At 33.1% G+C, this 13,485-nt stretch overlaps 1 protein-coding gene across 1 annotated transcript in view; it reads left to right on the top strand.

The window, feature by feature from the left end:
* LOC132116275 (acid-sensing ion channel 1C-like) overlaps positions 1–13,485 on the top strand; it is an 84,365-nt gene that overhangs the window by 15,781 nt on the left and 55,099 nt on the right. The window lies entirely within an intron of this gene.

Genomic DNA, 13,485 nt, shown 5'->3' with positions numbered 1-13,485 from the left:
GATTTCTCGGTGAAGTTGGAGATGTGTGAGCGCAGATGAACATAAGGGAGTTATTGACATCTGAAATCGTCTCTGTGCCAGAGCTTATCAGCACATGCCTCCCCAGCACTTGTCACTATGCTGATGAAGCTGTAGCTCTGCTATTGTGTTAGACGGCAACATCAAACTCATTGACGCCGCATGCTCCTCAATCCTTAGCAATAGCCCGAAGTGAGGATTGTGCCATGTTTCATTTTTGACAGGAATGAAAACGAGGCTGTGAGGGAAAGAGGTACAGTGTTCAGTGGGTTGTGCTGTTGTTTAGCAACATGATAATTGTTCAAGTGAGGATCCGGACTCATAATCCAAAGGTTGTGAGTTCGAGTCCCATGCCGGCAGGAATTGTAGTTGGGGGGAATGAATGTACAGCGCTCTCTCCACCATCAATACCACGACTTAGGTGCCCTTGAGCAAGGCACTGAACCCCCAACTGCTCCCCGGGCGCCGCAGCATAAATGGCTGCCCACTGCTCCAGGTGTGTGTTCACAGTGTGTGTGTGTGTTCACTGCTCTGTGTATGTGCACTTTGGATGGGTTAAATGCAGAGCACAAATTCTGAGTATAGGTCACCATACTTGGCCGTATGTCACGTCACTTTCATTAGACATGATTTTTTTTTTATTAAAATGGAATAAAACAATTTAAATTGAGCCTTAATATGTCACACTTTACAAACTTTTGATAAATTGTGGTTTAATTTGATCAGTTTCATGATTTTAGTTAATTAGACATGCTTTTTAATTATAAGATTTTTATTGAACCATTAAAATTAAAATAATAATAAAAAAAATGGGAAAAAAATGGATTTCATAAGGCCCTAGATATATAAATATACAATTATAATCTTTAATAATCTTTAATTTAATTTACTTAAAAAAAAATTTAAAATATAAATTCTTTTTAAATACCAGTTAAATTTTTTGTAATTTTTTTAAATATTATTTTCAAAATAGTTTTTAAATAATACATTTAAATTAAAGATAATTGTAAATGTAAAAAAAAAGAAATATATATATGTGTGTGTGTGTGTATGTATATATACATTTATTAATTGTATGTATATTTTTGTATCAATATTAAATGTATGATTTGGCTTAAATAAAATAAAATAAAACAGTTATTATTATCAATGACAGAACTAAATAATGCACAAAATTTCCAGGAGCACAACTGAGTGATTATGTAAATGAATCTGTAAATCTTTTTGACTGTTTATTAAAATGAAGGGTTTGAATGAACCAGTTCACTAAAATGATTTGGACTTCCCAATGATGCTAGAAAGATTGATTTATTTAGTTGAAAGGCTGTTTAAACAAATTATTACTTGCAGCTATGAAACACTGCACTGCTGGAAAAGTTTCTGAAAAAAGTTACATTATGCAGCCGAGCTACAGTCCCACAACTGAACAGTCTAGTTAAATTAGTTATTAGTTTATACTTTAATGATCTCTCATGAAAGACAATTCCAATGCTACAGACTCCTGCAGAGTGATATCATTTCTATTTCTACACTGAATTTGCTGTTCTTATCATTCCTTTATGGATATATCATTAATGTAAATTATTACAGACATTCAGTGTGATCTTTTATGAATACGGGGGAGTATTTCATGCAGATGTTGTTATTGAATACGTGCGGTAGGCCTCGAGAATGCATTCAAAACAAATATTTGATTGCATTTAGTCATGCATTATTTGTCAGAATGGAAACGAGGAGACATTGTTTACTTCAATACACTTACCGTTGCGGTAAACACTCAAAACAGGTTTAACGAAACGCATTCTGACACCTGAAGCTATTTAAAAGTGCTTAAACTGCCACAATATAAACACCCTTAAAACACCTCAAATCCCACAGAAAGACAGGATTTCCACTCAGATGCCTTTATCGCACCAAGCATATTGGATTAATACAGGCAAATAAAACGGAAAATAAGGAGGCCGGCGTCAGCTGTCGGATTAGAGTTTGTATGCATGCTTTGTCAAAACTTATGCTGATCGTGAGTTTTGTTGCTCAGAGCGCTATCGTGCTTCAACACGCAAACAGAATACGATTAGAAGTGACAAGAAAAGGCAGAATGTTTCAAACCGAGGGCGCTAATTACGCACGTCCGAACAATGAGCACAGTTTTGCATGCCGCAAGGTCACGGAGAATACTGGATATATAGAACGAGCCGCAGGCTTTATTTATGTCCTCAAAGCGCTCGCTATGAGAAATAGCCAAGCCTGCTTTCTCATGTAGCAGCCCATGGTTCAATCATCAGATAACAATCAAGTACATTGAGGTACACGGTTGCCTCAGCAACGGCACAGGCTTATGATAGTCAGCAACGGGCCTCATTCATCGCCGGTCTAGTTTAAAACCAATACTAATGGGCTTTTATCAGAAAGCTCCTTTTGTACGGCAGCTGCCTCTCGAGGGGATATTTCTATCCACTTGAGGCGAAGTGAAAGAGATATTTATGTCCCTAACGCAGGTTGTACAGGACAACACATATGAAAATGAAAAACATCGGACGCAGTTTCTTAAGTATTTTTGAATTTGTATTCATGTGCTGTATGTAAGGCGAGCGTATAGATTTGTGTTCTATCTCGTAGATCGTGACGTGAGCGAAGTGCAGCGTATCTGTCACTTGTTCTGGCCGAGGCTGCGCTGAATGGCTTATATAATAATGTTGCCATGAGAACTGTAAAAAGCATCGCAATGATTTCAGTCCCACGTTTGTCCCAGGTACTGAAATTAGCAATTATAACTGCTTTTACTGTTGTTGAGGCCTATAGAAAGAACATACTGATTAATATTTTACTTGTATTGGCTAGCTTGAGTGTGTAGGACATTAGTATTCAGAAGGGCCGATAGAGGATTATCTAAGGTTTTTTTTCCCCCCAAACTGTTTAAATTCATTTGACTTTAAGCTTTAATTTTTTCCCTTAGACAAAAGAGGAACATAGCAATTTTGTTTCTTTTTCTTTAAATTTGTTTGTTTGTTTGTTTTGTGATTTCATTTTTAGTTTTTTTGTTTTTTGTTTTTCTGTGTATTATATGCCTTGTTACTTTTATTTTGTGTTGTTTTTGCTTTTTTATTTGAGTTTTTTTCTTTGTTTTGTGTATTCCTTTGCCTTTCAACTTTTGTATTTTTGTTTTGTTTCTTTTCTTTGTTTTTTATTTATTAACTTTATCTTATTTTGTTTTATTAGGGTTTTTGTGTGTTTTTAATGTATTTTGTATTTATTTATTGTGGGATTTTTTCGTTTTTGTGTTTTCTTTACTTTTTGTTATTTTTTTAGTTTCTGTTTTGTGTTTGTTTTTAAATGTACAGGTATTTCCTTTTTTAGTTTTATGTTGGGTTTTAATTTAGTTTTTATGTATTTTTGTTTTGTTTTCTATAATAACTTGTATTTTGTTCTTTTTTTATATTTGATTTCTATTATTATCTATTATGTAATATATATATATATATATATATATATATATATATATATATATATATATATATATATATATATATATATATAATTTATTATTATTTGTTGGTAAATAAAATCTGCTCAAATTCTTTAGAAAACATTATTATTTCTGCTGTACAGTAGACAAACAATGAGTACAAATGTCAAATCAGATAGCATGCAGAGTTTGAATGACAGTCAATTATAATAGTTCAGTTTGAAAATAAAGATATCATTTTGGGCATTAGATCAGATTATTAACTTTTTTATGTAATATATATATCTAGGTTTCCATGGCTCCCTTCTGTTCTGCTTGCAGAATCTCTAATGAAACTTGCTACTTCTGTGCAATGCATACATGCCAACCCTCCCTAATTTTCCGGGAGACTCCCGAATTTCAATGCCCTTCCCGAAAATCTCCCGGACCGACCTTTCTCCCGAATTTCTCCCGATTTCCACCCGGACAACAATATTGCTACACCATCCGTCACTGGGCGCCGTTTTAGACCAAACGCTTGCGCTCCCATGGCGTCTGTCGTTGCTATGCAACCAAACTGCGCTCTCCATGATGACGACGAAGAAGTATCAGCAAAGAATTAATTGATTTCTAGCCTAACCTCGAAACCCGCCTGGAAAAAGTAGCGCACCACGTTGCTTCCATTATGAGCGTGCTCACCGCGGCCGCGCACCTACGGTTGAAATAACGACCTTGAGCGCGAAAAAGATGCGATATGTGAACGGCCCCTAGAAGCAGACGTCTGAAATGAAAGGCAAGAACAGCTATTTATTTAGCTTTAGACTGTTACATGAAAATTTTAAAATGAAATGTCATAATTATAATGTTTTGAGAGTTTACTTATGTAATTGTTGCATTAGGCTATGAATTAATAAATGTTTATTGATAAGATCTAGCTATTTCATATCTCTTCATTTACAGTAGCTAACAAATTAGGGTCTAACCTCCTGAGGAGAGGCCTTAAGGAATTGAATTTGTCAAATAAATGAATTACATTTTTCTTTGCGTTTGTGTATGTGATATTATATAAGACGACACATCGTTTGTGTATGTGATATATATGACGACACACAACCCCCCCCCCCCGGTCCTTTTTAATATCTCCCTAATTCTGAGTTCTCAAGGTTGGCAAGTATGGTGCAATGTTCTTATGTTTTTATAATGAAGACATCTCAGAGACATTTTGTAGTAATGGTGAGAAGAACACAAACAGGTGAATCTATAAAAGATAGATTATCTATAAAAAGATTATTTCACAAGGCCACATTTGTTTCAGTGAACTGTAGTTTGACGGCAACATTTCTCATTTTTAAAATATCATTACGTTGCAGGATTCATGCAGATGAAAATCTCTCGGATTCACATGTCTGTGACTGATCTCTCTAGTGCTTTCCAAACGTTATCAGTGTAATTTATTGTTTGGAACTAAACGAATTTAGAATAAATTACAGAACGGAGCTAGATTGTGGTTAAGCATCCCTCATCCATTTCCTTTTTGAGACAAATTCAACAATGTGCTTTAGAGATTGCCTGCACGAGTCGATGCTTTACCAATCGCTGACTCAGGTCCAAAGGGAGATATTTTCCAGGCCATAAATTAAGCAGCGACTTCACTACCTTCAACCACATTTCCTGAGATACTGAAAGCCGTTAACAGAGTCACACATATATATGTATGTGCTGGAGCTTGTGTCAAGTGCTCATGCCAGCAGATTTAGGGTCAGTCGGACGCACTGGGTGATTTAGGTGATGCATTTTTAGCTAAAACAGCTCAAGTACTCAAGAGACAGTTTTGGTTATGATACTGTTGTCTAGCTTAAATGCATTATTGTAATTTATGCATTTTAAAATTTATTTTACTATTTTTTTCTTTTTTTTCCATATAGTTTTTTCTTTAAATATAACAAAATAGCAATTAAAATTGTAAATACTGTAAATAGTTATTTTTTTATGTAGTATTTTTTTTTTAACTGTGGGATGTTTTTATTAACTTATTTTTGTGTTTTATTTATTTATTTTTTATGTTTATTTTTGTTTTTTTTCAATGTGACTGTTTATTTTTGATGATTATTTTTTTGGCAAGTAAAATCAGCTAATTCTATTGTATTTTAATTTGAAAATGCAAATTTGTTTCTGACCCAGAATAGCAATCATCGTAGTCATCGTAATTTACAGTAATTGGCAGTCTTAGTTACAATACTGCTATCTTGCTTAGCAAATTTTTTGTATTTTATTTTTATGTTATCTATGTGTTTTGCTTTTTTTATAGTGGGTTTTTATTTTTGTTTTTTATAGTATTTTATTTTATCTTTGTTTTTGTTTTTTTATTTGCTGTGTTGTTTTTATACTTTTTTTGTTTTGTTTTTGTTGTAAATCCATTTTTGTTTTTGGTTCAGTTGATTTTTATTTGCTTGTTTGTTCTGTTGTTTTTAAAGCATTTTTTTGTTTCAGTTCAGTTCTTCAAATTTTTATTTACCTTTTTTCATGCATTTACGTTTATTTTGTTTGTTTGTTTTTTGTCACTTGTTTCTTTTTCTTTTTTCCATTTGTGTTGTATTTTTTTTTAGTTTTTTGTAATTTTTGTTAAGTCCTCTCAAATGATGTGACTATAAGATGATTGTTTTTTGTTGGTGAGGACGATCTGCTCAATATTTTAATCTTTTGAAAATGCAATTATTTCTGACCTAAACAAACAGTCAATACAAATATCAAGTCAGATTGCATCACATGCAGTGTTCTAATAACTTAAGTGACAGTAATTTACAGTAATAGACAGTCTCTGTTACAGTACTAGCTAGCTTAGTAACTTACAAACATTGTATGATGCTCTCAGTAAGTAATACAGGAGAGCGTATCCGTTTGTCTGGTGCGTTTTAACGTTTATTTCCGACTCCATTATCTCAAGCTGTGTTATTGTGTTAATAACTGTTAGATTCCTCCTGAGCTCAATGCCATCTTCTATTACGGTAATTTGAGATGTTTTCAAACGATTCATTTACAAACACTTTAACGTCTTGACATTTAGGTGATCAATAACCTTTCAAGTAAACGCTACTCTGTTTAATTTCATGGAAATGAAGTGGGTGGGTCACGTATGAGAAAGCGTGTGAATCTAATCGAGTGAGAATCAGGCGGTCTTCCTTGCAAAGTATTTTGACATTCTGATAGTGCTGTGCCGCCGAGTTTCTCACATACGGCATTAAAGTAAATGAATGTGTAAATAACAGCATTTTGCTAGCAAGGAAGATTCTTTGCTCTGCGGATTTAAAGAAAAGAACATCAGACAGATTCTTAAAGGAATAGTCCTCATTTACTTACTTACGTCCTTCCAAACACATGATTTTCATTTACATTGTTACTTTGCATGCAATGGAAGTAAATGGTAAACATGACTGTCAAGCAACAAAAAACATATCATAAATGTTTCATAAAAGTAGTTAATGACTTTAAGTGGTCTTCAGAAGCTATATGAAAACTTTATATGAGGGACAGACCAAATTGAAATGTTATTATTTGAAAACAAATTTGAAAAAAACTTTTCCGATCACACATTCATTGTATGGACAAAAGCAGCATGAAGATTACGCTAAAATCTAGTTTGTTTTGTTAGAAGATAATTATTAAACAAATTATATATATATATATATATATATATATATATATATATATATATATATATATATACACACAGTACAGACCAAAAGTTTGGAAAAATTACTATTTTTAATGTTTTTGAAAGAAGTTTCTTCTGCTCATCAAGCCTGCATTTATTTGATCGAAAATACAGAAAAAAATGTAATATTGTGATATATTATTACAATTTAAAATAATTGTTTTAAAATGTATTATACGTTAAATTATCATTTATTTCTGTGATGCAAAGCTGAATTTTTAGGATCATTATCACATGATCCTTTAGAAATTATTCTAATATGATGATTCATTATCAAAGTTGGAAACCGTTCTGCTATTTAATATTTTTTCAGAACATGTGATACTTTTTTAGGATACTTTGATGAATAAAAAGTAAAAAAAAAAAGCTATGTTTTTAAAATATAAATATTTTGTAATAACAATATACACTACTGGTCAGTAATTTGGGGTCAGTATTTTTTTCTTTCTTCTTTTTAAATAAAATCAATACTTTTATTCAGCGAGGATGTGTTAAATTAATAAAAAGTGATAGTAAAGAAAATATATTATTAGAATTTTTTTTTTATTTTGAATAAATGCAGTTCTTTTTAACCTTTTATTCATCAAACATATTAGACAGCAGAACTGTTTCCAACTCTCATAATAAATCAGAATATTAGAATGATTTCTAAATGATCATGTGATAGACTGATGTTACATGTGACACTGAAGGCTGGAGTAATAATGCTGAAAATTCAGCTTTGCATCACAGGAATAAACTATTTTTTAAAAGTATATTCAAATAGAAAACTATTATTTTAAGTTGTAATAATATATCACAATATTACTGTTTTTTCTGTATTTTTGATCAAATAAATGCAGGCTTGATGAGCAGAAGAAACTTCTTTCAAAAACATTAAAAATAGTAATGTTTCCAAACTTTTGGTCTGTACTGTATATATATATCTCTCTGTGTGTGTGTGTGTGTGTGTGTGTGTGTGTGTTATATACTGTGGGCTGTATACAGTATGTTACTTATATAATTTTTGTATTATTATTATTAGATAATACTTTGGAAGGAATATTGCATAGACATGCAGCTACTGTATGAATTGAGAATTTTTTGAAGGCACAATTGGATATTTTTGCTTCACTGCATTGATGAAATCATTAGATTTTTAAATGAACTGAGTACATTTCCATCACACATTAAAATCTGAGGTTTGCAGAACACTGAAGAGTAGAGCAGTGGTTTGAACTCCCCAGATGACATTACCACATTTTCTGCACAGCTAATTTGCATGTATTTGTCACCAACGCAACCCCTGCGAGAGAGAGCCGACTGTTTGAGTTGCGCAAATATCACAACCATTTAAATATCACATATCATTGGTATTCTGCGTCCTGCGTCTGTAAGGGGAAGCGGCGGGAATGAACGATGCCTTTTGAGGCTAGACACAAATCGATGAGACAAACATGCGGGTCTGAATGTCACAGTTTCCATTCACAAGAGGACTGTTAAATTACATCAGACGACTTTCTGTTATAAGCCTGGAGACTAATACTGATATGCCAAAAGGACACGCTTCTCACATACGTACCTTCATTCATAACAGTGCTGCTCCAGCAGTATTTGTCATACAGGAGTAAACAGAATGATCTGAAAATATGGCCATGAGCTGCACAGGCTGGTCATTTTTTTTCTTTTGTCTTGCATAGTTTTGTTTATGCTTTCGGAATGAGTATGTGTGTCTCACTCAACCTGTCAGTGTTGGCATCTGCTGCATTTGGCCAGCTTCTGCTAAGTGACAGATGAATTAGCATCAAAATCTCATTACGGCTTTGTCTGGATGCACAGCTTTTAATGTCAACAACAGAAAATATATGAAGAAGGTTTGTCACAATACCAAAATGTCTCTTTATCAGATGGAATAATATGTACAGCACTATTTGCAATACTGCGGCAATATGATATTGACCTGCTAAAAGCAAGGTTGAGTGTCTTGATTTTTTTGTTGTTGTTACATATTTCAGACACTTTTATTAATGTAAATAGTAAAAGGTAAATACTTAATACTACAGCTAAATTATTATTATTGTTATTGTTATTATTTCCACTTAATCTTTGTTATATTTGCTATAGTTATAATAATAAAACAATTGCAAATGTATTATTAATTAAATTAATAAAACAATTATCATAGTGATGTTAATATTTGTTATTTGAATTTTGTATTTATTGTAAAAATAAGAATATTTAAATATATACCTTTAACTCATTCATAAAATTCATTTTAATGTATTATTCATATTAAAATTAAAAAGGATAATCATTCTTTTTGTAAAATTATATTTTATATTTTTATATTTTTAAAATTTTATATTTATAGCAATAATAATAATATAAAATGTATTATTACTATATATATAGATTACTATATATAGACATTTTAATATCAATACTATGTATATTCTTATTTTATCAGTATTTATATGTAATTTATCATTATTGATACATATTCGATACACTGAAAAAATGTTTCATTCATCCAATTAAAAAGATTTAGGGTAATGATTCACATTTATATTTTATAACTTGAGCCAATGAAAAATAAATAACTTGCCCCAAACAATATTTTCTATGTCTAACTGTTTTATAAAACTTAGCACAAAGCATATTTTTCTTGTTGAAGAAAGTAAATTAATTGAAATTCTATTTTTGATCCAAACAAAAAAATATTGATTTAATCAAAACAAAAATTCTCATTTAAGAAATACATTTTTATAGTTTTCATAGACATAGAAAGTATTGTTTAGGGCAAGTTATTTATTCTTCATTGGCTCAAGTTAAAAAATATAGATGTGAAATCATTACCCTATTTTTTTTTTCATTGGATGAATGAAAATGTTTTCAGTGTAATTTCCAAAGTTAAATCTATATCGGTTGTTTTATTTTTCCAATTTGTTAAACTAGAAAATTAAGAAGAAAAAAAGCAAACAAGTAAAGGAATATTTTAATTTTAATAAAATTCCAAATGTTAATTTAAAAACCCAACAAAACATGAAAAAACTAGTTCAACAAACTAACATAAAACAGTTTATCTCAGAATAACAACAAACGGCATCAGCATCAAAACTATACGATTCTAAGATATTCCACAATATTGGCAGTACTGAATTTTAGGCGTTAACTCACCTTTTCCGAGGTTGAGCATTAACTCCTGAATAAAATAAAAAGTGCTTTTCAAACACTTAGTCCAGGTGCAGGGTATAAATCAGTCTGAAAAAATGGACGTAGAAGGCCTTGGATCGGTCGGTTCATCCATTACAAAGTTTTCTTCCAAGATGATTCCCATTCTAGATGTGTTAGATGTGGACTGAGGATTCTTACTGGAGTCTGTCCCGTCAGCTGCCTCCTAACAGTGGGAGAAACAGATCGATAAAGACATTATCAAGTCAGTTAGATAATGCTGTTTTCAAATACTCAAGATCATGTGCTGCGTTCGTTCACACCTTGTTCTACTAGAGCAGTTCATTCTTGTATAACTTCCATGTTTGAAAATAGAGACAGGGTTACACAGAAGGGGCTTATCTTAAACCAGGACTAGGCCTTAGTTAAATCAGGATATTTAAATAACTTCTAAAAAATGCCTTAAGAACTTTACAGGTGTACATCTTGAGACACGACAATTGCACTGACATATTTTAAGATGTGCCAGTACAAGATATTTTCAGTTAAGACAGCTTGAACATGCATTTTAGTACTGCTTAAAAAAACCTTTTCAGTGTACTTATTTGTGCATTTCTCCTATTTTTACTTTATAATTGCGTATCATTATGATCTGCAAATTCTAGAACTGTCAGAAATTGATCAAACACCAAATTAATAATCTCTTAGCAGACACTATTGCATGTGTTTACAGACCCTTTTAATATGGTGGGCATGCAGATGTATTTACATTTAATCCTTTAGCAGATGCTTTTATCCAAAGCAACTTGCAAAACAAAGCAATTCGTCAAACAATTTGTCAAATGCTGCTAAATGCTTAAATGCAAGTGAAGGTAATTAAACATTGCATTTCCAACCGTCCCTACTATATAGATGTCGAAACTGCTCTTGCTTCTTTACCCACTGACAAGCATGCAAAAGCAGCCTTGTATTTTGATGAAATCATTTTTGCAAGCAACATGTATTTCAATATATTCCGAAATATGTTTTACCAGTGCACAATTCTTTTCGAGAGGCCAGAAATATACCAGCAAGAAATTGACTTATGTTTTCCGCCTGCTGCCTTTGACGTCATGTTTTCAAGATTTCATTTTCTTGTGGCTCCAGAATCACATTGTGTTTTATATCTCACATAATTGACTGTAGAGTTGTGGCCTTATGAGCAATTCCACGAGCTTCAGATTGTGTTTTTGTGCAGTTGTGATGAATGTGAATGATGACAAATGGTAGTTTTCTCCTCAGTTGCGACCTGCTAATTGAGAAGCCCTGATTCATGAGATCTATTTAGCATTCTGAAACAAAAGAGAGCGAAAACTAGAAAGCAAACTTGAAAAGCAAAGCCAAAGTGACTCAGTGGGCCAGTGCCTGACTGAATACATATTTACAGAGCTTTTATAAAGTAGCAAAGCAACATGTTGTGACTGGTGTTGAACTGTGGAAATGAATCTGTCAAACGGGTGACATCAGTGCAATGCAGCCAGGCGAGAGCAATGTCTGTTTGCACATCTCACTGTATCTTCCACATGCCTTTCCAGATGGCTCTCTTGCTTTTGTTTTTCAGTGTTCCATTTTAATGGAAACATGTATATCAGAATGCTCTTGCTGGGAGGATGAGATTGTGTTCGGCGAGCGCGACATCTCACGCAGCCCCTCTCATGCACTCGATGACTGAACTTCAAAAAGCTAGTTTTGGTTCATGGAAAATGCTGTGAAGAGCCCTCAGAGGTTATGTTGCGTCTTGGAGTTGAATCGTTTCATTTGAGATGAGCCGTACAAGTGATGTGAATGACTGTACCTACAAAATGAGGTTTGAATTGATATTGAATAGTTCAACCGATAGTAGTTCCAGTTTTTATTCATCAAAGAATCTTAAAAAAAGGTATCACGGTTTCCACAAAAGTATTAAATACACAACAGTGTATTTCAGCGATGATAATAAAAAACAATGTTTCTTGAGCAGCAAATCAGCATATTTAACCCCCCCCCCCCCCCCCCCCCAGAATCATCCTCGTTTACCATTGGTCAACTAACAGAAAGCCCCGCCCCCAACTGAGGCCATTGGTTGAGACAGTGTTTCTGTGTTGAGCTGTTCGTGTTTTGATAGACAGAACGACAATTAAGACAATTAGATTTGGTAAACTGTATTTTTGTTGTAATTTTTTTTTTTTGGTTTAATTAATAGGTTTAATTATATATTTGTATATTTTAAGTGCTATTGCTAATGAATTTTGAGATGCAACTCGTTGATTTGATCATTTTTTTGAACTGATTGGTTTGGCTTTCTAAATTCTGGTCTGTGCAGACATTTTTTTTCTTTAGCATCTTGTACTGAGTATTTCAGCGTGTTCTGTTAAAAATAGCTTTAAAAAACACATATTGAAGTGTGTCAGGGCTTCCTTACGAATAAATAGTCTTACGTTTCGTATTTCAAAAATTACACACAGAAATAAAAGAAAAGTGATGCATATTAGTAGTGTAAAGTATAAAATGGATTATGTTCAGTTATTTCAAGAATTGGATTTGCCCTAAGCAGTTTCAGATGAGATCTCAGACATGATATTGGAGCACATGACAGCTGGAGCGGAGATCGATATTTGGAATTGAAGGTGTGATTTAAAAACTTTTTTTTATTGCAAAAATCTATGCACAGCCTCACCCCTTCCCCATCTCGTTTAATGATCCGCTCTTTTTTTCTTGAAAGCTTCTCTGCACTGTACTACGCATTTTTCCATTTCCAGACGTCCTCCCCGTCACTGGTTCTCAGATCAGCGGCCGTTATCAGTGGCCACCAGAGAGAAACGCAGCATCCACCTTTATTATTGCGGTTCAGACCTGAGCTCTTTGAAATGGCTGTAATTACCTCTGCACCAGTCACTAACGTTACAGCCAGCTAAAAATAACCACCGACAGCAAAGGAAAGCTGGAACTGTAGCACAAACGCCCATCAGTTCACATGTGCGCTTCGGCAGGTTTGATCTGCAGAGCTCTTTATGTGATGTGTTGGGGAAATATTTTTCAGAGCAGACCGTGGCACTAAATATACTCTCCATAACCCTGCTGTGGCTAAGGAGGTCTTGATGGATTCCTCTAAACGCTGAAGGACTGATGGTCATTGGTCTAT

The sequence above is a fragment of the Carassius carassius genome, chromosome 35, assembly GCF_963082965.1.
Source record: "Carassius carassius chromosome 35, fCarCar2.1, whole genome shotgun sequence".
NCBI classification, from domain to species: domain Eukaryota; kingdom Metazoa; phylum Chordata; class Actinopteri; order Cypriniformes; family Cyprinidae; genus Carassius; species Carassius carassius.
Note: the sequence above shows the minus strand (reverse complement) of the source record. Positions and strands in the feature narration are given on the sequence as shown.